The 22,804-nt window shown below is 37.8% G+C and overlaps 1 long non-coding RNA gene across 9 annotated transcripts in view; it reads right to left on the reverse strand.

Moving 5' to 3' along the window:
* The window catches only part of LOC141386167 (uncharacterized), a 197,489-nt gene that overhangs the window by 85,513 nt on the left and 89,172 nt on the right, over positions 1-22,804 (reverse strand). For 5 of the 9 annotated variants that reach the window (XR_012407583.1, XR_012407587.1, XR_012407580.1 and 2 more), the window contains one exon: positions 21,250-21,363. This is a non-coding gene — a long non-coding RNA (uncharacterized lncRNA). Of the gene's footprint in view, positions 1-20,536; positions 21,364-22,804 lie in introns of those variants that run through there. The other 4 variants (XR_012407585.1, XR_012407584.1, XR_012407586.1 and 1 more) reach the window with 3 other exon arrangements.

Genomic DNA, 22,804 nt, shown 5'->3' on the forward strand with positions numbered 1-22,804 from the left:
TATAAATCACTGACTTCCTTCAATTCCTGCTAAAAAAAAAAAAAAAATAAATAACCAGATAGCATACGAATGTGGGCCACTTTAGGCAGTTATGTGGCACTGGTGGTATTCCTTTGACCCAGACAAAATGGATGTGAGCCTGAAGTGGCCCACCTGTATAATGGCAAAGGAGGGCCAAAGATTCAAATTCATATATGGGCCATTTAAGACAAAGATTTGGCACTTATGGCAAAATGTAATCTGAATTTGAGCCCAATGTGGCCCATGTGGAAAATTTAGCCCAAATGACAGAGGACAAATGTGGGCCACAGTTGGCAAAATTGTGGCATCGTTATTTAAGGGTAATCTGGGTCTAAACCTAAAGTGGCTCACATGTGTACTGTAGATGCAAAAGTGGCCCAGTTATCTTGAGACATATGTGGGCCACTTTTGGCAAATATTTGGCACAGTAAGCTCTGGCTATTACGGCTGTGAGCGTAATGTGGCCCAGAGAAAATATGGCAAAATCGGCCCAGTTTTTTAAAACATATGTGGGCCACTTTTGGCAAATATTCAGCGCAGTAAACTCTGGCTAATGCAGCCGCTAGCTTAAAGTGGCCCAGAGAAAATATGACTAACCTGCCCCAGTTATTTTAAAACATATATGGACCAGATAGACTAAAGTTACCATCATGGAGAAAAGTGTTGAAATGTTTGTTCATTACAGCAAGCAAAATAAAGTGAGGCACAACCTGTGATGAAATAATATAATTCACTGATGTTTACCAATGTTTCATTCATTATTAGAAGTAATAGGCCAGATCTGGGCCAGAATAAAAAGAAATTGTGGCCCAAAATAGGGTCAGTTCTGGTTCACTTGGTTGAATTCTGGCTAATACGTGGTATTGCTTTGGCTTATTTGTGGCCCAGATTTGACAAACAGGAGCGGACCACCCTAGAGCCATCATTCCATTCAGTATGTGGTCCAGATGTAAGTGTCAGAAGTGGGCCGGATCTGGGCCAAAATAAAAGCAAACCGTGGCCCAGAATAGGGTCAGTTCTAGCTCATTTGGTTGAATTCTGGCTGATATGTGATATTGCAATGACTTAATTGTGGCCAGATCTGGCAAACAGGAGCAGACCGCCAAGTGCCATCATTCCATCCGGTATGTGGGCCGGATGTAAGTGTCTGGTGTGGGCCGGATTTGAGCCACATGAACTTTGCTAGCTGGAAAATCTGCACAATTAGCCCACAATGCAGGGTTATTAATTTCCACCTGGCTGTCCTTGCTTGCATAGAAAGAGAAAGGCAAAGGCTGCAGAGGTCTTTTCCCTACCCTGTCCTCCTAGTCCCCTCCACCCTCGCTCCTATGTGTCCTCCTCTTCAATTCCGGAGACACCGTCTGGAAGCTGACACCAGCAGCTCTGGCACGTAGGGTCATTACCAGAGCTGTCATTAAGAAATGAAATCAATCCCCAAAATGCAGCGAGCTCAAGGGAGAGGTTGCACGATAGTGATTGGGAATGCGTGCGCGTGTGTGTGCGTGCATGTGCAGGCTGATGTCGGCTAGGGAGGAAACGGAGGGGGCAATCGCTTCATAAGCCGTAGATTGCTTTCCCCACCGCACTAATTATGATGTAACTGGAACAACAGCGTGAGGTGAGTGTGTGTGGTGATTAACCTCGGGCGGCTGAGAAATGAATCTAATGAGGAGAGCGGGACATTGGAACTGTTCAATCAATTTTGCCTCTCTCTCTCTGTCTCAGTCTTTCTTTCTCTCCCTCCCTCTCGTCTCCGGAGCATTTAAATGCATTTGTGACCTTGTAATGGGTGACAGTGGCAGTCTCTTGAACCCATTTAGCATAGCACGTTCTCTTCATTTGTCTCCCTGGCCTGCTGTACTACTCCCGGATGAAGGGTGGGACTTCACGTGAGCAGAGGAAAGACAAACTTTGGGGTTTTTCCCCCCTCTTGAGTGGTTGGCGAATGATGCTATCGCACAGCTCTGAGACCGGTGTCATTGCCAGGACAAGGAGAAACAATCACACATTAATTAAACAGGCCTTCCGAAAGCACAGTCAGGGTTTATAGGCAGAATATTATAACGGAATCGTGCTATTAAAGTCTCCATCTGAATTTGCGGGACGAGGACAAACACAAAGGACACGTTTCATCACTGCTAAAGACGTCAATAAATTATTAACATAGTGTAATTTAAACGAGTCCTCTGTTTAAATGCTGCAATTAGACATACAATAGAGGCCTGGGAATATGAGGTTAATTTTGCCATGTACCTACCTGGCTTTTGATTGACAGGGTTTCCCAAATGGGGATCCGTGAGTTGATTATGCTAATAATTCAGTAAACTGAAACACATGAAAGATTAAAATGAGGGCTACACAATTAATCAAGCCTAATTGAAATATACATATATCTTATCAGTTTATATATATATATATATATATATATATATATATATATATATATATATATATATATTAGGGATGTAACGGTATTGTAAATACCGTCATACCGCAATATTAATTTTTTTCGATATTACCGAAGTCGCATGACTCGGTAAAACTATAGGTCTTCTGAGAAAATTTGCTCAGGCGAATGAAGCGAACGGGACGTAGCTGAAACTTCATTTCCCATCAGCCCAGGCGTGGCCATAATCCTTTGCGGTCTGTTGTCGCTACAGATCCAGTAATGCGGAAATGGAGTGTGCTGCTAGTAGCGGAGATGAAAAAAAGATGGAAATGATTGAACCTAAAGCGGGTGTTGTCGCCGCGCGCGTGCTGAATAGCGGTGCTGTCGCACGCGTTCTGATCAGCTGTGTTGTGGCGCGCGTTCTGATCAGCTGTGTTGTGGCGCGCGTATTGTAAAGCGCCGAGGGGGGGTTGAGCGCGCATATTCAAGAGAGGTGTTGTCGCGCGCCTACTGAAGGGCTGGATTGGACGGAGGTTGTGTCGCGTCGCGGGGGCACTTTTGATCGTTTTGGAAGGGCATTTTCTATCCAAGACTAAAAAGGGCATGTGCACTGCACAGGTTGAGCCCTATGTGTGCACGTGCCTGCAAGTTGGGGAATACGACTAATAACAGTCATGGGGACTGCAGAAACACAGCACACTGTTCAGATTGATGCAGACATTGACTTGTACCGCAAAGAGATCTCTATCTCACTCATGGTTTGTCTTCTCAAGTGGTGGAAAGACAATGCACAGTGTTACCCACTGCTGTCAACATGGGCCAAGTCATATCTCTCTTGTCCCAGAAACCTCAGTCCCAAATGAGAGGGTTTTTTTCTGTTGCAGGGGACATTGTAAATACCCAGAGATACCAGCTTTTACCAGATTATAATTATATGATAATTTTCCTTTAAACCCATCTCTATCTAAGTGAGTGAGTGATTAAATGTTGAATGTGGTGAGTTTTCAACAATACTAAATTGAAACTTCATTTTTTTACATGGTTTAATAATTTTTTGTTATTAAAATTGAAGTTAGTGTTTCAAGCTTACAGATAGATGGCTAATTTGTATGTCATTGACACTTTTGGCACTTTTTTGGAGTATTTTCAAAAGTTTTTTTTTCCTGTAAATGATTCAATAAATACCGTACCGTGACATTCATACCGAGGTATTACCGTACCGTGAAATTCTGATACCGTTACATCCCTAATATATATATATATATATATATATATATATATATATATATATATATATATACACACACACACAATGAGAGGTGGTGATGGTACAGGAGACCCAGAGCAGACGCCTGTGATCTAAGATGTTACAAACCTACTCACATAGGGTGTTGACATTTTTCATTTACTTGGAATGGAGTGAATTCAAGAGTTGGAAAACTGAACTGTGGGGCCGTTGAGACACATTGGGTCTGTATCTTGTGGCAGAAGTGGACATCAGCCAATCAGATTGCTTTATGCAAATATACTAGTGTAGACTCTATAGGACTCATGCTTGTGTGGTATGTTAAAAGAGTGGAATAGCTTATTATTGTGTTTAGTAATCACCTCATCATCATGATCATAATTGCCTGTCATCATCACGAGAGTTGGCATTGATGTGACATCCAATGTGAAAGAAAATTATCCTGCTTATTGAGAGGTAGAACCACCATCAACCCACTTCGTGGCATACACAGTCCTCCTGTGGGGCAGGGATGAGCAAAGAGGGAGGGGCAGGGGCGGGTGGCTGGGGGCAGGGAAGTAAAGGCAGAGGTTGGACTGGGAGGGTGGGAGAGAAGGAACCGTGGGTGCAGGATGGTTGAGGAGCAGGGGGGCATGGAGGAGCAGGGAGAGGGAGGAGCGAGGGGTACAGGAAGGGGGGCAGGGAGGAGCAGGGATGGGGGACAGGCAGGGAGGAGCAGGGAGAGAGGAACAGGGAGGAGCAGGGAAAGAAGAGCAGGAAGGAGCATGGAGGGGGGTAGGGAGGAACTGGGAGGGGTGGGCAGGGAGGTGCGGGGAGGGAAGAGCAGGAATGAGCAGGAAGAGGGCCGAGAGGAGCTGGAAGTAGTGGACTGGGAGGAGCAGGGAGGGGTGGGCAGGGAGGTGCAGGGAGGGAGGAGCAGGAATGAGCAGGAAAGGGGCAGGGAGGAGCTGGAAGGGGTGGACAGGGAGGAGCTGGGAGGGGTGGACAGGGAGGAGCTGGGAGGGGCGGGCAGGGAGGAGCAGGGAGGGGCGGGCAGGGAGGAGCAGGGAGAGGCGGGCAGGTAGGAGCTGGGAGAGGCGGGCAGGGAGCAGCAGGTGGCGAGTAGTGTTTGCAAAGTAGCATTACACTACATTTTGAGACTTTAGACAGAAGATGCAGTATTTTAAATCTTTAGCATTATTCATGTTATATCATGTTGTTTTCAACAGAACAAAGAAACTCAAACAGGTTCTGAACAAGGTAAGGATGAGTAAATGATGACAGACATTTTTTGTATACTACCTCTTGGTAGGAAATATGGAGTTCAAGGCAAACAATAAGAGTCCAACTCTTGATCCTCAATCTTGTTCTTCAGAGCATATGGGTTTATCTAGTCAGCCATGATGTTTAGGTATATTATGCTTGTCAAACTTGGGCAGTCCCAAAGTTTTCAAGCAGAGCTTTTCCTAAAGAATCACACAACACCTGTGGACTTCTACATTCATTGGTCATACCCCAAAGTAACTTCCACAGGTAAATGACACAATTGCATAGCTCTCCCCATGCCTTCATGACCTTCATCCACCGCTCCAAGGTTCAGTTCTTGCTTGACCACTTGCTTGTCCAACAGTGGACAGGGGTTATCATGGGCAAATGCATTCTACTTCACTTCTTGACATGCACTTGAGAGATTCTCTGTTCCCTCAGGGGAATTACCCGTCCTCTTTTTAAAATGCGTAGTAAGTAAATAAGGGAAATGTACATGGACATACCCTTGATGCCTCAATATTGACAGAGGAAGCAAGTAGGCTTCATATGTCCACTGCAGAACCTACATGTCTCAGAATGTAATGCGATTGTGACATCACAACAATGTACTTCCCACGTGCTCAAGGCTTTAAGACACAGTTGTCAAACATCTGGAGGGCCGCAGCTCTGCATAGTTTAGTTCCAACACTAAACACACCTGATCAAACAAATTAAAACACACAGGATAATGTATTGAAGCAGGATTGAAACTAAACTGTTCAGGGCTACTGTCATGACACTTAGACAAGGAAGATCCAAAAGCAAGTATTTTAGTTCAAAACAAAAGAAAGCCTCAGGCCACGGCGAAGACATCAAACGGGCAGCGAAGGATACTGGGAGACAACATACAGGACCAAGGACAAACAACGGACTGATAACCAGAACATACCACAGGAGGAAATATATACACTCAAAAAAATGATATGTTGGCGTTAATTAACTTTTTTTTGTCCACTCGTTCCACGTAACCGAGTTAAGTTACCTTTAAGAAAGAATATTAATTTTAGTGAACTTAAGTTAGTTACATAAAGGTAATGTAATGTTGTTTAGTTCAATCAACGTAACATTTATAATTTAGCTTTAATCAATGTAGTTATTTAAGTTCAATTATTGTAAAATTGATATTGTTATGTTTAACCAAATAAAAAAACTGTTTCTGTTTCATTCAGTTTATTCAATAGCATTTTTACAGTTTTACACATTTTCCAGCAATAAAATGATTAAGATCCAAATCCAAATAAGTCTTTATCTGTATCTTCACTTATTACAATAAGTTAAAATATCAATACTATTAAAATAATAGTAATACAAGTATGCAGCAAATTGAAAACAATAAATGATTTTAAAAATATGCTTACAAAAACATCATAAAATACACCTATCAAAATAATACTTTTCATATATTACAAAAAACATTCAAAAATAATATTCTGCCTTCAAATGATTTATCAAAAATATACTTAGAAAAATTAAGTCTTCTTTTGTAAACTATACTGTACCTTCTTTACACTGAAAAAGCAGAGAACACTTCAGTTGTTCAAAGAAAGATTAACATTTTAAAGCAAAGTAACACGATCAGCACTACACCATAAATTAGACCAACCATCACAGATCATGCAATAGCTACACACATTCATCTATCTGACACTTGCACCATTTCTGCACATTTGCACCAGACACTTTCTTACAACCACTCCCTATATCTAAAAAACAAAAAACAAAACATTGTGCATGAAGTCTGCTTCACATAGGTGTGTGGGCTTGACAAACCACATGTAGAAGCATTCTTAATTCTTAAATTGTTTTGTATAATTAGCACATCTTGGGTGTATTGCCTCTTCTTGTTGATTTGCTGAATGTGTCCTCAATTGTAAGTCACTTTAGACAAAAGAGTCTGCGAAATGTTAATGTAACTACTGTAGATTCATAAGGTGGTGTTGCACATCAAGGTTTGTGCTTCATCATGTCCAGCATCCTAAAAATGTCAGGTAAAAAAATAAAACATTTACCAACAGATCAAAGGTGAAAGGAGGAATTGGTTTAAGAGGAAAATACAAAATGTTTTTAAAAAAATAAAATAAAATAGCTTACCATGTACTCCCTCACTTTGAGGGCTTTGAGGATGCATTCACACCTTTTTTTCCACTGGTGATGTTCTAAATGACATGAAATGACAATTAGTAATTTACTAAGTAATTAGTAGTTAAAATTACTAGTAATTTTTACTGTACATCATTTTAATGTGTATAGGCATCTAAAGGCATAGTACCTGGATGATCCACAGTCTCCTCAGCCAGATATGGGACTATAGAGGTTGAGCTGTAAACCTGTGAGGGAGAAAATAGATGTGAGTGAGCAAAGATTTGTAATATTAAAATATAATAATATAAATAGCAAACTACTAAACTTAAAAAATTAAACGTGTTAGGTGACCAAACAAATAAGCTTACATTAAATATGTCATCATGCTAGATGTTATACTACTTAAGTGTCACATATGCTTTTTTGCTGATTTTTTTTTTAAGTTAACAGGCTTGAATAATACAATTAGATAATAAATAACAATGTGCCAACACCACATTTTAATAAATTTTATGTAAGTTATCAAAACTGGCATTCAAACTCGACAAACTGCTTGACACTCATTTAAAATAAAGACTATCAAATCAAATAAAAAATCAAATCACTTTTATTGTCACATTATCAGCAGCACGTGTGCTATGATGAGTGAAAAGCTTAGACTATTCTAACATGACTATTCCTTACTACCAACATTTGCAACTTTAGTTTGGGGGAGTTAATATATACCAAGTATAAAATTTCACAGGAATGCAAAACAAACTATACATTTATCTGTCTATAATGTGGAAAAGACACAGGGAACATGGCAATTTCATAGCAATACTATACACAAACACAACATAGTATTACAAGGGAGTACATTTATGATTCAAATGTTGTCACAGCCTCAGTATAAATACATAAAAAGTAAAAAAAAATCTCACCTGTGTGTCCACATTGGGAAAAGCTTTGTGCACGTTCTCAATTTGTACTGTAATCTTCATCTTTTGATTCCCATAATATGGCGCCGAGCTGAGAGTGATCGTTGTGGTTTGAATCTTCTTACTTCCTGTGTTGTTTTTAAACTGCGCATATGCAGATATTACTCCACCTATTGACCAAAATGCAGTACTGCAGAAGCAACACAACTCCCTTTCATTCATGTTAATTAAGCGAGCTGTTTAAATGTGAAAACTTACTTTTTCTAATTTTTTCCAACACAACACTTTTATTTTTAATACACAAACATAAGCGAATTGTTTAATTTAAACATAGTTACATTCTTTGGACCAACTACAGCCATAATTCATTTTTTTGAGTGTAGCCAGCCAAATAAGGTTCAGCTGGAGGATGATAAGTCAGCTGATGACATCAGCTGATCCTAGCACGCTGTCAACACAAAAGGTAAACAAACACACACCCTCACACATGACAACACACAAGGTATGATACATAACATACAGGAGGAACACACATATCCATAAACCGTGACAGCTACGGCCCTCAAGGAACTAAGTTTGACACCCCTGACTTAGGGCATTCCATTTAAACCAATGGTCTCAAACTCAATTCCTGGAGGGTCACGGCTAGTAGTTTAGCTTCATCCACCTCCAATTCACACCTACTAAATAGTCTGTAGTACAGGGATGTCCAAACTCAGTCCTGGAGGGCCAGAGTCCTGCATAGTTTAGCTCCAACTTGCTTTAACAAACCTGACTGGAAGTTTCTAGTATACCTAAAAACAGCTTGATTAGCTGGTTCAGGTGTGTTTGATTGGGGTTGAAACTAAAATATGTAGGACACTGGCCCTCCAGGACCGAGTTTGGACACCCCTGCTCCTGTAGTCTTGAACACCTTGAATAATTGGATCGGCTGTGTTTGATTAGGACTGAAGCAAAACTGTGCAGAGCTGCGGCCCTCCAGGAATCGAGATTGAGACCTATGATTTAAACCCATTCAGATATTCCACCAGTTGGACACTTGTGTGATGTAATCAATGATGTACATCTAAGTGAACAAGATGGAGGGACGTTAGCAATCTGATTTGTCTGCTTCCACATTGCTTTACAAGCCGAAAAGTGCTAAGTGACACATTCCTACCATAATCATATAGACACTTTTGAGAGACGTTTGCCATTGTACAGTAGACATTCTGTTCTGTTATATCCTGACTAGCTAAAGTCTTTGTTGCCCTCATGCATCAATGATCCTTGGGCGCCTAAAACCAAGTCGATTTGTGCTTCATCCTTCCTCAGATCTCCCACTTCAGCTTTAATAAATGTGTTCAATAAATGTGTCCTTCATATTGCATTATACAGTATTCAACAACCTGCACTATAGTACTCAAAGCTGTAGAGCATTGTGAACGTTGACTATGCCATGTCTAACAAAGTCCTTTAGCATAAATGGTTATAATATTCAATATATACAGTAGAAGTAAAAACATCACCATCGAGACTCTCCAACCGCAGTCTTTCATTCTCCATTGAAAAGATCTCTTTTTTCTTATGAAAGCATGTAACCAATTGAACAAACACACATGAAACTTGTTTCCTGATGTTTTTGATTCAGCCTTATCCTTAAGATCCTGTCCTTTACTTGTCTGCTTATTGTCTGAATATATGACTACAGGATGTATTATCAAGGATGTGTGGAATAAAGCGCTGTTTAATCCTTGAGCCAAGGCAAAGAAACATTTCCAAGTGCATAAGCTCTACAAGAACAGTGTTCGGTGTCAAAATTTCATAAAAGCTCTGACCTTTACAACTTTTTAAATCTCTAAAGAAAGCTGGTTTCTCAATAGATAACCTTCTTCATTACAGACGGTTTGCTTGAATGGCCAGATACTGTCCACAATTTATTTTCTTCAGGATCATGATGTTTTCAGCGATTGGATGATTTGCAAAAAACTGGGCTCAGTTTTTCAAAAGTAATCCAGTGGGATTTTGGATTACGGAGTGAATCAAATCTTGTAAATTAATTTTTTCAAAAGTAACAAAGGGATTTTGAATTAAGAAGGAAAAATTATAATCACAATTATTTGGTCATGATTGTAATCACGTTTATTCAAAACGATTACTATTAATCAATTAATAATAAATAAAACGATTAATAATAAATATTTCCCAAACGATGTTTAACAGATCAAGGAATTTTTCACATTATTTACTATATATATATATATATATATATATATATATATATATATATATATATATATATATATATATATATATATATTTAATTTATTTATTTTTTTAAATAAATAAATTATTTAATTTTATAAATAAATTAAAAAAATATATATATTTATTCTATATATTCAATATATATTGAATATTTATTCAATATATATTTTTGATTGTCTGCAGAAGAAACTACTGTTATACAATGACTTGCATAATTACTGTAATTAAGCCTTGGAATCACACTTTAATCTGAATACTAGTATCTTGAAAAAATATCTTGTCAAATATTACGTACAGTCATCATAGCAAATGTAAATGAAATGAGTTATTAGAGTTACTAAAACTATTGTGTTTAGAATTGGGTTAAAAAAAAAAGTCTTTCCATTAAACAAAACTTGGGGGGAAACAGAGGGCTCATAATTCAGGAGGGCTAATAATTCTGACTTCATCTGTATAAATAAGAAAAGGGAAATAAATACTATAGAAAAAAAACATGAAACAAACTGTGCTTTAAGCATCTTAACTGTAAGAAAAAAAGACTTTAGCTACAAAAGTCCTTCAGTCAAGAGCAGTGAGGGATTTTGTCCTTTTGTTGTTTGATTAATGACATAAACCAGGGGTCACCAATCTCGGTCCTGGAGGGTCGGTGTCCCTGCAGGGTTTAACTCCAACTTGCTTCAACACTCCTGCCTGGATGTGTCAAATATACCTAGTAAGACCTCGATTAGCTTGTTCAGGTGTGTTTGATTAGGATTGGAGCTAAAATCTGCTGGACACCAGCCCTCCAGGAACAAGTTAGGTGACCACCGATATAAACAGTCAGCAGCAGGAATATATTGCACGCTGTCACTTTAAGAGTAGTGCAGTTCTGATGTATGGGTTCTCTTTCACTTGTATTTTGATTTTCAACTCATTCGTTTACAACACAAATGAGGATTTATATGAATAATCACTAAACACCGTGTTGACACAAATTTGCATGTATTTGACCATTAAAAAGTGCTCACATTAAGATGTTCCCAAAGTATAACGTAAAATAACGGCCGTTGAGTTACAGAAATTAACTGTAAAATAACAGATATTAAATTACAGAAATAAATTTTATTTAAGGAAATTTCTGTAATTTAATTTCTTTTTTTTTTTTTTGGTAAATTTCTGTAATTTCATGGCCATTATTTTACGTTTTTTTCTGGCACCCCAAAACATAAAATTACAAAATTTTTAAAGTGTAAAATATGTAATCAATATAACTTATCTCTAATACAACAATAAACTCTGTACCGCATCGGATGTCACTCCCTCGCTGTAAATGGTAGTGCTCCCGCTTTTTTTCTGCAACCAAGCTGTGCGAGCATTCTGAATATTTAAAACCCGGCAATTCATCTATAGAAGCCGATAGAAGTGACTAGCATACGTTAGGCAGAGGTGCTTATTGTGATCAGCGTGGCCCAGTTTCCCCCAGTATTCACTCTTTGGAGAGGCCTAAAGTAATAGAGGCCTTTGATTCCTTCATTAAGTCACCGCCTCACTCCTCCTGCTCTTTCCTGAGGCACCCGGCAGGACTCCGTCCTTGGACACTGCTGAGCAACATCCTCTGAATAATCAGTAAGTTTGAGTTATAGTTCCACAGCCCGATGCTGACATGCCCATCTAAAGAAACAGTGTGTTCTCCTTGCAGCTTCTTTTCCTGTCCTTCTCCCTTCCTCTCTCTTTCTCTCTCCATCTTTCTGCGCGAGCAAGTGTGTGCACGCCTTCACATTTCCAGTTGTCACGCATAAATAATCAGCAAAAGCTCCATCGCACCCAGAGCGTTCGGACGTAATGTAGGAATCCAGCCTGCATGGCCAAAGCACTAATGAGGTGGCAAGGATGACATTTTTAAGACATTTGCGGCATCTTTAAGGAAAGAAGCCAGAAATTAGAGGCTGTCTGGGCTGTGTGTTAAACAGATTCTTTCATGTCTTATTAGCATGATTAGGTCTTGACCTTGTTAGCCTCCATCATTGTTTCTCCCTAAGCACTGCTGTCTAATTCCCCTCCTCTTCGTGGCACACTTAATTATTCAGGAAAGACGCACATATGTAAAATCCTTTTCTCTGTGTGAATTAACGGTTAACAGAAATTAAAATGGACTTTACTTACTTTCTCAAAACATGTCTGTGGACTGTACCCCATACTCAAGTCATTTCATATGAAGGCTACTGCATGTCTCTGTGGTTTTTCATCAAAACAGCGCGCGGGGCCTTTAAAATGACTTTCCTTTAGAGGCTGACATCCGCTACTCTCTTCAAATCACATCTAATCAAATGCCCAATGGTTAATAAAATTCTCGCCCTATATTTGTCACATTTAATATCCAGTTTTATAAGGAAATGTGTCGTATTATGGAATTAAAAGGAGCTTTAAATGAAAATCATGGTTGAAATCCACATTTTATCTTTTACACTGCTACTTTTTAGTGCACGGTTTATTTGTCAACCAATCAATCAATCAATCAATCAATCAATCAATCAATCAATCAATCAATCAATCAATCAATCAATCAATCAATCAATCAATCAATCAATCTATCAATCAATCAATCAATCAAATCAATCAATCAATGTCACGTGTGGGGGAGAATCACACAAAACGCAAAAATCCAAGTGCAGCAATTTATTAACAAAAAGACAAAGGTATTCAAAAAGACAGATTTCCAAAAGACAAAGGTTTCCAATTCTTGCACAGAACTATAAGCAAGATACAAAAACTAGATGACCAGATGAAAGAACTGGCAAAAATCCAAAAACGGGTAAATACAAGGACAGGATAGGAGTGCTAACAAGTGCTAACAAAAACGAACACAAACGGGAATCCAAGAATAATCCAGATAAACTAGATAACCAGACAAATATACCAGATGTGAGAAACCAACAAAATCCTAAGGCGACTAAAACAGAGAACAAGAGGGTTTGTAAAGTCAGGACTAAATTAACAAACACGAAACAGCTGTAACATAACACGATCAGTGATACAAAGGATTATGGGAAAGGAAGTGAAACTACAAAACAAACTAGTGCCCTTAAGTGTCCAAACTAGGGCACTGCAACAGGTGTGACAATCAATCAATCAATCAATGTTAAGCATGTGACAATAATCAATATATCGTCCTTTCTCACAATACATGGACATGACCTCAATCAGTTTTGGGCCGCATTTACCCTGCACTGTTCAAAAGACTTAATTCAGATTTTTTTTTTCTCCCCAGTGGCACAGATCAGATATGGCCTATGTACTTGTAAGCAGGAACAAATCACATGGATTACGATTTAGTCAAATAAGATTCAGGCCTTGTTCATTTGTGGAAATTCATCCGATATGAATCGGATCTGTGTTCTCGTGTCTGCAGTTTAAGCAGGTAGATCGGATTTTTACCTGTCGATGCGAGTCGCACGTCATTAAAAACTGGTAACACTTTATAATAAGGTTCATTAGTTAATGCATTTACTAACATGAACTAATCATGAACAACACTTGTACAGCATTTATTTATCATATTTGAACATTTACTAATGCATTATGAACATCCAAGTCCATGCTTGTTAACATTAGTTAATGCACCATGAGTTAAAACGAACTAACAATGAACGACTGTATTTTCATTAACTAACATGAACAAATACAGTAGTAAATGTATTGTTCATTGTTTGTTCATGTTAGTAAATGCATTAATTAACATTACCTAATGAACCTTATTGTAAAGTGTGACCTAAAAACTGTAGTGAATGACGTCAAGTCTGACGCTTTCTTTTCAGAACAGACTTCAGCAGAGTCCCAAACCTTAAATCTCATACACGAGGACTTAAACAGCTTTTATATTGTCATATAGCACTGGTATTTAAGCATGTTCACGAGAGCGAGAGCGCGCAATATCCGCCACGTAACCAATACAAACTAATATAAAGCTAGTGCATACATCACGTGCATGAACCACACCATGGACATCACATTAAGATGCCTAAAGGTTTAAAAAAGCTTATATATCAAAAGAAAATGGACAAATGAGAACCTTTCTGTCATAAACTATAGTAAAACAGCTTGTCAAAAGCTGCAAACAGATTACATAGAGGAATAGAGAAAAGAGATCTCTTTAATTATCAGCTGTTAGTCAGCGCCCACTCTTTTTTTTTATCCTGGTCATTGCGCCTTTGCAGTGTGCTGTGTAAATGCAGACGATCGGATACAAGTCGCTTTTAAAAGATGATGTAAGAAGGTCATCAAAAAAATTGGATACAGTTACAAAATCAGAATTGACCATCAAGATCTGCAGTGTAAATGCAGCCTTGGTGATGGAATATACACTCAAGAGCCACTTTATTAGGTATATATTACTAGTACCTCTTTTTGCCTTTAAAGCTGACCTATTCCTTCGTGTTATAGATTCAACAAGGTGCTGGAAATATTCCTTAGAGATTTTGGTCCATATTAACATGATAGCATCATGCAGTTGCTGCAGATTTGTTGGCTGCACATCCATAATGCAAAAATTAATGGATTCATTTCATCATTCTTGTATTCATTATTCTCTCCCCAAACCTATTTATCAAAAAAAAAAAATAATAATAATAATAATAATAATAAATAATAATAATAAAAATAAAATTAATTTGTAATAAAAAAACAAAAAAATTCTCCCCTATGGAATGCAACACATTTTGAATGGTAATATTGCATAAAAGTGTATGTTGCGAATCACTGAATTTATAAGCTCTGAATCATTCATAAGTATGAAGGTCAACCTCTAACCCCATCCATAAACATAACATTCACCGAGACTTTGACTGTGGAAACAACAACAACACAACATGGAATGCATATGAATGTATATATACGTGACTAAAAACTGTACTTACAGGACTGTTTTATACCATACAGACAAGCACTGATGCACAAAAACCTATTTCATTAAGAAACGTGATGGTTACAGTAGTAAAAGGGGTTCCGAACAGTATTTTTACGGGTTCTTCCGGGGGAATTCTGCATTGCGTTCAATACGGATTACCAACATTTGTTTTCAAAAAAAGAGTTGGCTCACTTGAAAGGTCACATTACAAACTTTATGCAGGTATGTCTCTCTTGTACACTACCTGACAAAAGTCCTGTCACCTCATCAAGTTTTAAGAACAGCAAATACTAACTTGACTTCTAGTTGATCATTTGGTATCAGAAGGGCCTCTAGATTACGGCCTCTAGATTACGCTTATTTTAAGATCAAATGAAACATGATCATGCGTTGATTATTAATTATTTAATTAGGACAGTAAAGTCTGACTTTGCTTATACAAAAGTCTTGTGACTTAAAGGTGCAGTAGGTGATCTGCCAAAATGCTAACCGCTTAGCATATTATCTTTGAACGGCGGGGAGGGACAGTAATTCAAAGCCACACCCCCTGAAATCGCGAGCGCGCGCACCGCGTCACAACAGCCGACAGACAACCCACTAGTTTATGTCATTCGCCAGTTAGTTAGTGCCAGCGCAGTGCAGGAATTACATGAAATACTTTGCCACATGCTATTTCAGAGTGAATATTCAGAGTAGCATGGTAAACAGTATAGGAAGGCTATCATTGTTCAAAAATGACCCAATGTGAATATAAAAGCAACTTCAGCTCAATAAAGCAGGTTAGGCGGAATAGCGCTATATACTGGTGTTTTGTTGGTAAACTAAATATAAATCTACATTATAGATGCTGTCAAAGAACCTTATAAAACTGAAAATAATCACATCAATCTTTCACCGGGAGATTTCAGTGGCTGAACAACACGTCTGTGCATATAAGTCATTCATAACAAAACACAATCTAACATAAAATAGTTTCAAAAGAGAACATTACCTAAGAGTAATACTTCAGCCATGGTGTCGTCCTTCCTCCAGCGTGCTAAAGTAACTCTAATATTGATTCAGGTTTTTAAAAGTTTCAATTCAGCTTTTGATTTCTCCCGGTCCGTCTCGTGACCGCGCGGCCGCTTTAAGAGTGAATTATACCAGCGCCTGTATAACACAGTACAGTAATCGGCCCGAGCTCGGGCGTCCTTCGGCGCCTTCGGCTCCGACTCGGCATCTGCGAGCGGCCTGCAGCTCGCTCGGAAGCGCATGCGTTTGTGATGCAGACGGGCATGCGCTAATGGCGGATCTGCGTGAACAGATGCGCAGAAGTCAGAATCTACATTTGCTGACAGACAGTCTGACCTGCCTATCGGAATTAAGGGAGATGACGGTCCGACTCTATTTAATTGGATAAACATTTTTTAGTTTTATGCTTTACCCAGAATATAAAAATACAAATAAACACATTCAGATCGTTTACTGTAATCATTACTATTGGACTGTGAATTAGACTGTGATTAGACTTTCAACCAGCACAACAAAAAATGTTTGTGAAGACAATCACCTACTGCACCTTTAACAGAAATAATGTGCAGTATAGAATATAAAGTCATGGTGCAGTAGAAAAAGAATTAATATTGCGTCTGACTTCCTTGAGCTTGGAGGTCTGCATCCATACATCTCTGCAATGACTCAAATCACTTATTAAGTCATCTGGAATGGCAAAGGAGAGATCTTTCAGGACTCCAAGAGTTCATTAAGATTCTTTGAATTCATTTTCAATGCCTCCTCCTTCATCTTGTCCAAGACAAGCTCAATAGTGTTCATGACTGGTGACTAGGCTGGCCAATCCTGAAGCACCTTCTTTTCTCGCAGGAACTTTGATGTGTAGGCTGAAGTATGAGAAGGAGCGCTATCCTGTTAAAGAATTTGCCCTCTTAAAGCCTTATTATAAATATATACAAATAAAAATAGACCCTTCACGGTTTTTCAAATGTGTTTGTTCTAGAAATATGATCAAATATGAAAGTTTCCATGACTTAATATCTGCATTTTTCAACCCAAGAGGATTAATGACACCATTTAAAGCCATTTAAAAACAGTTACATTAGCCAGAAAATAAACAAACTATGTTACTTTACAAAGCACCATGTCATGACAACAATGTTTACCTCACTATGGCCTGGTTTCTATCAAGCTGTTATTACATTATGCGCTGGAACCTACAGTATGTGTAATGAACAGAGCTGACAAAGCCCAGAATGCGAAGCTGAATCCAACAGAAGTCTTCATTAATCAAGATCTTCAAGTCAACAGGTCGTGAACAAAGCCGAAATGTACTTAAGGCTATGCAAAGTGATTCGAGCACCGGAAGCCAACTCTCATCGTCTCAATCACCGCTCGGCAAGCAAAACATGCCCGATTCAACCTGCTCGCCCGACACCTCCACCAATGTGGACAAGACCGGAGTGATGAGGAACATATCGCCTTTGGCAACTGTTTCAAGTCGCGCCAGTGTAAAGCAGAGCTGCCTGTCACCTCCCATGATCCTCAGCGAAGGACTCCGGCACCTTGATTTTGCCGTCGCCTCATCCGTCGGCATCATTTGCAGGGAGTAATTGATGGTGGCGTTGACAAATGCGGAGCCCACCTTGCATAATTAATAAATGAAAGCTCCGTGCTTTGCAGCTCACTCTGTGATGTGTGGGAGAGAAGGTGTGCCCGCTATACAAGCCGTTATCTGGGGACAAGTCTCATTTGCATTCCTGAGACTGTACTAAAACACCAAACACCAGATCTGATGAACGTGATGTGCTGCCACATGAAAGTTGACTATTTGATCATTTGATGAGAAGGTGTTTGGAGCGTGATGCATCCGTTTTCAAGGTCTGTCTAAGAATAGAGGAGGTGCAAGATGACTGATTTCATCATTTTTGATCATTGTGTGATCTTTTAGTATTGGTTTTATTAGCATTAAGTTCCATCAACAATGGACCCTTTTCAATGGACTGTTAAGATCCAATTAGAGCATGCTGCTTAATTATTCATGACTGCGCGTGCTTTCCGAAGGCAAGGAAGACCTGCCAGTGCCAAGCTGTGAGACAAGTTTCACAAAGTTAAATTTAAGACTTTAAGACTTTTTAAGACCATTATAAATTAAATTTTAAACCTTTTTTTAAATGGCCCAGATGGAAAAGATTTTTATTTGTGTATAAAAATATACAAATTTAATAAATTTAATAACACAACAATACAGTAATATTAATATTTATATATATATATATATATATATATATATATATATATATATATATATATATATATATATATATATATATATATATATTAGATTTTTTTTCTTAGCTAAATATTTTAAATATTGTGTAAAAACAAGCAAGCTCTACTTGTCTCCATACACAACATAAAATAAAATAAAAATGAACAAATCTTTTAAAAAATGAACAAAATGAACAAAAGTTTTAAAAAAACTATAATAAACTAAATAAAACAATCTGTCCAGGTCGGTGTCCTCAGAAGTGGAGACCATTTAAACAAATGCTAATGTAAGGAAGATAATTAAACCATTATGATAAATAGAGTTAAAAATTACCTTTTAAATAAAAAGTTTAAAGTTTTACTGATGTGATTGTTGGTGATTGTATGGGTTTTGGCCAGATTTGATTGCAGTACACGAACAAAGGAAAATTAAGACATGTTTAAAAAAAAAGATTTAAGACCAACAACACAATATTTCAATAAATTTAAGACTTTTTAAGGCCTAAAATTTGGATTTTGAGATTTAAGAAATTTGAAGACTTTAAGACCCTGCAGAAACCCTGATAAAGTGCCATTCCTGCTTAAAGATGCGGTGCATGCAGATTCTGGCAGAGCAGCATTGCCCTTTTATGCAAGCACTAGGTAAGTTGACTGTATAAAACAGTGTAACCACATCATCATATCTGCATACACATGGGCCTGTTGACTATTGCAGCTTGCTTGTAGTGCCATTCCTGCCTAAATCATTGATGCATGCAGATCCTCTTGTGTGTATTGCTTATTCTTGCTGAATTAATGGATGTCTCTTTAGTAAGTCGCTTTGTATAAAAGCTACTGCTAAATGACACATTAAATGTGTTCAACAGCCCCAAAATAGGTGGTTTCATGGAGTGTTCAAATAGGCTAGAGAGTGGACTCCACTTTCTAGTCTATTTGAACACACTTCCAGTTCAAACAGACTAGAAAGTGGATTTATTCCTCCCTGTGCAGTAAGATACTATATGCAAGGCCAATTGAAACTAGGTAAACTGTATCAGGTGTGTGTTTGCAAAGAATTGTGGTCAATGTAGTCCATTTGAGTAGTAGACGTGATATCTGGAGTGCCCTCTATTTTTCTACAGTATCTGTTATGTATAGGATCGCAAATACAAATGGACAGATGTCAGCAACAGCAAGTGGTACACTGGACTGATATTCTACACTTCAATGTATGGTGAAGGTGAGCTTTATTACTGAGGAATGCTGTCAAGACACTTTCTTCTTTAGTGGGTGGAAATACAGCAGGAAATGGCAGGGATGGTTCACTAGTCTACAGTCGAACAGAAACTTTCCAGGAATGGCTCAAAGGTACAGTATGTGACTGTTCAAGTGTCTGCTTTCAGATCAGGCTGTGACTATATGCATTCACATCACAGTCAGCAACTAAAAACTCTAATCAGTCAGTTATTGGGAAAAATGCATATAATGACATTTGAGGACACAAAAAAATACTTCTGAAAAAGGGAATCAAAAGTGCCATGTTTTTTAAAATGATACCATAATTGTTATGTAGTGAACAGTGGTAAAGCCTGGAACTTTGAAAATTAACTTGTGGAAATTAATTTCCAATGTAAACAAATGCTGCAGAGTTAACGCTAAACTCTGACCCTTTTCTTAGGCTTATCAGAAAGTGGCAATTGAGACAGTGACCATCAGTCTTTTGTTTATCAAAGAGACAAAGGTGTTAAGAGCCCAGAACTTGCAAAACAGCTTCTTGATCCAACCAACATTCGACATTGTCTCAAGACACAGAGAGAAACATGGATCAGAAAACTTACATTTCACAAAAGAGACACAAGTGGAATATTTCACTTCATATACCTGTATTTTGAAATGATCATGTATATATTTAATATGCACAGCTGGAAAGACTCCACTGTTAGAAACTTTGCTTATTAAGGTTTATAAGGTGGGATATGAATGCTTGGGTAAAGATCAACTTTACATAGTGATGTTTAGATGTGGTTTGGAAAGTAAATTGTGCATAGGAATAGTTAACCGGTGGCCTATGACTATGCGAATGCAGGCCACATTATGGATGCCAACTCCCAGTGACCAACTCACAGGATCATCCAATCACAATGCTGGATTTGAAAGATGACATCCGCTGTGCAACCCCCTTTAGGATGCCAACATTGTGAACCTTTTTTTTTTTTTTTTTTGGCACCTGACAACAGGTTTTGATCTTTGGTTTCGTTCTATAATGCTTAACTTATTTTTCTAAGAAGGTTTGAACTTGAGAGTGTTTAAACAAGAGAGAAATGTGTGAAAATGTTAATGCCTGTCTGAAAAAAGTGTATAAAGTGTGTATTCACAGCCTAATAACATCTATAATAATTGTAAAAAATAAAACTGACTACTTTGCAGATTTCACCTATATTGTGGGTTATTTTTAAAACGTAACTCCCACGATTAATGAGGGACCACTGTATTACTGATGTTGTAGAATTAAACTATATTATTTAAAGCATGTGTCAAGTTCAGACCAAAAGCTTAATATATAAATAAATCTATTTATAAAACCCACTAAATTCAGGATGATGAATGCAGAGGTTTAAAAAAGGCTCATTTATTAGTTTTGGCCAACAAAAGAACGTCTTATGCCTGCAGCACGCTGCCCTAACTGAGTTTTCGGGAAGAGGATCCGTGTTCGTCTTTGTAATGCTACACTGGACAAATAGCATTATTGTTACATCCAATTAAAATTGGCATACCTAAATTGAATTGAAACCTTCTCAACCTTTTCCGCCAGCCCCTTGCATGCTGCTAAATGCACGTGAGGACACGTCAGAATAAAGCGAACACTCGAGCATGCAGTTATCAACGCGCCACATGTGCTGCTTCTCCGAGACAAACACGAAGGCGGGATGCTTGCCTTTGTTCCTCTAGCGGTTCATTGGAAGCGTTGGACTAAAGCAGTTCCAGGCGATCTGGCGTCTTGCAGGATTGTCTCTCTGGCTCCAGGCTGTGACTCTGGATGAGAAACTGGCTGCGGTTCAGAAAGAAACAAAGAGGCAAAGGTCACAGCCCGTGCATGGCAGTACAATGTTACAAACCCAATTTAAACTTTGAGAAAAAAAAAGTGATATTTTGACCCAAAAGCAAGCATAAACGCATACAGTTTCAGCATAAGGACTGAGCAATATAATAAAAATATCATATCCCGATAGCTATATATAAAATATACAAATACTATATACAGTTGAAGTCAAAATTATTATTATTTTTTATTCTTTTTTTAAATATTTTCCAAATCATGTTTAACAGAACAAGGAAATTTTCACAGTATGTCTGATAATATTTTTTTATCAGGAGAAAGTCATATTTGTTTTATTTGGCTAGAATAAAAGCAGTTTTAAATTTTTTAATAACCATTTTTAAGGACAAAATTTTTAGAAAATTTTTTGATAGTCTACAGAACAAACCATCATTATACAAAAACTTGCCTAAATACCTTAACCTGCCCAGTTAAATCGTTATTTCACAATTATGTAAAAAATAAATTACAATGATTTACATTTTGTAAAGTCTACTTTGAGTTAGCTCAGCTGTATGTGTGGCAGTGACAATGATCGTAGATAATCCAGACCTGGAGAGACAAAAGACACTCCCCCACTGGCTAATGTTCACCCATCAAGGGCATTGTAAAGCAATGTCCAGCTGCAAAAGCTAGCCCAACCTAAATGCTTGTTGTATAACTTGCTGAATTATGACCATGTAAACACTATAAGTAAGTACTGTATGTGCACTTTTACAGCATGCACAAAAAATATATTTGCAATGGTATAAAACGTGTTTGCAAACTGCTGTAATAAAAACTCTCTTGTGCATTATTCCAGCACATAATATTAATTTCTGAATAATTCTGAGACACTGAAGTAGCATAATGACAAAAGCTTTAAACATAAGAATAAATAATATTTTAAACATGAAAAACAATTACTTAAAAAAAAATAATAATAACAATAATATATATATATATATATATATATATATATATATATATATATATATATATATATATATATATATGTATATTAAGGGTGTCACGATCCTCCAAATCCTCGATTCGATTACATTTTCGATTCTAAAGACACAATTTGATTCGATTTTCGATTATGAATAATTAATTAATTAATGACCAATTAATTATTTGTAGCCTACCGTTTAAACTACCTGACCTGCATGGTCTTTGTTTTACCCATAAACAAATCATACAGTAAATGAATAAAGGCAAGATACACACATAATTACCACCTGTCAATCACTTTTTTTTTGCGGGACTCGTGAATAGGCAGTGATCTGTGTCGTTATACTGGCGTCTGTAAAAAAGACGCACAACCAACAGGAACCAGCCAACAGTATCTGAGGTGTTCGCTAAAATGACTAAGTACAAGTGAGTGAAAGATTGAAGCGGTCTACTGATCCTC

Source organism: Danio rerio, chromosome 6, assembly GCF_049306965.1.
Source record: "Danio rerio strain Tuebingen ecotype United States chromosome 6, GRCz12tu, whole genome shotgun sequence".
NCBI classification, from domain to species: domain Eukaryota; kingdom Metazoa; phylum Chordata; class Actinopteri; order Cypriniformes; family Danionidae; genus Danio; species Danio rerio.